At 70.6% G+C, this 1,604-nt stretch overlaps 1 protein-coding gene across 1 annotated transcript in view; it reads right to left on the bottom strand.

Moving 5' to 3' along the window:
* Nucleotides 1–1,604, bottom strand: part of GNA11 (G protein subunit alpha 11) — a gene marked incomplete at its 5' end in the record, with an annotated part of 34,519 nt that overhangs the window by 31,214 nt on the left and 1,701 nt on the right. The gene's annotated exons all lie outside the window — the stretch shown is intronic.

Below are 1,604 nucleotides of genomic sequence, written 5' to 3'. Positions count from 1 at the left end.
CAGGAGCGGGACAGACACAGGCCCGGGCTCGGACCAGGCCGGGGGAAGCAGTCCCAGCGGCACAGGATGGGGACAGACACGGCCCGGGCTCAGACCAGGACGGAGGAAGCAGTCCCAGCGGCACAGGATGGGGACAGACACGGCCCGGGCTCAGACCAGGACGGAGGAAGCAGTCCCAGCGGCACAGGATGGGGACAGACACGGCCCGGGCTCAGACCAGGACGGAGGAAGCAGTCCCAGCGGCACAGGATGGGGACAGACACGGCCCGGGCTCAGACCAGGACGGAGGAAGCAGTCCCAGCGGCACAGGATGGGGACAGACACGGCCCGGGCTCAGACCAGGACGGAGGAAGCAGTCCCAGCGGCACAGGATGGGGACAGACACAGGCCCAGGCTCGGACCAGGCCGGGGGAAGCAGTCCCAGCGGCACAGGACAGAGACAGCCACAGGCCCGGGCTCCGACCAGGATGGAGAAGCAGTCCCAGCGGCAGGTGGGGGGGCAGAGGGGCTCCCCCACTCCATCCTGCAGGAGGTCCCCGGTCTGGGACACGGGGCTGCTCCCGTTCCCTAAGGGGTCCCAGCCCCTGGGTGACGCCCTCAGCGCCTACACCCCCTTGGGTCCTGCAGGCCCTCCCCCTGGGTCTGCACACTCCCACCCCCCTCCTCTGCACCCTGCCATGCCCGGAGACCTCCGAAGGAGGCCTTGCCAGGCCGAGCCCCGCTCACGGGCTGAGGAGGGGCGGACTGGTGACAGGGCAGGGGAGCGGCAGGCGCGCAGGCAGGGAGTCCGGCCCCTCAGTCCCCGGCGCAGGTGTGGAAGGTGTACTTCCTCCCTCCTGGTACTGTGCACGGGGCACAGCAGACGGGCCGCAGGGACAGGGCCACCAGGCAAGGGCACCCAGCACTACCCTCATGATGCCCCACTGCACCCCAGAAGCCTACACCCACCGCAGACCCGGCCAGGACCCCGCGGCCCCCACGGGGCCACAGCTCAGGCCACTGCCAGCTCCCTGCCAGTTTTCTGGCTGAGGGGTGCTCGCCTGTCCTGGAAAGGGGCCTCCTTTCCGAGCCTGGAGGTAAACTGCAGTCATGGAGAGAAGAAACGGGGAGCCCCTTGCCCGGGGCCTAGAAGGCACGACTGCCCCTCCCCAGAGCTGACCTGTAGCTGCCCAGGGCCTGGAGGGTCGCTCAGAGTGGTCCCCACTCCCGCCATGACCCCGCCCCGCCAGCCCCCCCCGGCCCCCCCCCCCCCACCCCCCATCAGCCTCACCAGCCCCTCCAGGACAGCCCTTCCTGGCCCCAGGGCCCGCCCAGGGGTAACCCCAGCCGAGGCAGGCAGGGCCAGCCAGGGCTGTTTTGTACACCAGCACCCCCCCCCCGCGTCCTTGTTTGGGGTGCCAACACTGCCGACAGCTGAGCCTGCGGGCTCCTGCACCAGGTGTGGCAGGGCACAGCTCAGGGAGGAGCCCGAGCCGGGCTGCCCCACGGGCTGCCGGTGGGGGGTGGAGGCTGAGGGTGGCCCCCGGTACCCCTGCGATGCACCTGCTGAGGACACTACAGGGGAGGAAAGCCCCTTGTCCCCAGGGGCTGATGCCTTCGGAAGA

The sequence above is a fragment of the Tupaia chinensis genome, unplaced genomic scaffold (assembly GCF_000334495.1).
Source record: "Tupaia chinensis unplaced genomic scaffold, TupChi_1.0 Scaffold149964_2, whole genome shotgun sequence".
Lineage (NCBI taxonomy): Eukaryota > Metazoa > Chordata > Mammalia > Scandentia > Tupaiidae > Tupaia > Tupaia belangeri.
The sequence above is the reverse complement of the archived record's forward strand: the minus strand, read 5'-3'. Positions and strand labels throughout refer to the sequence as shown.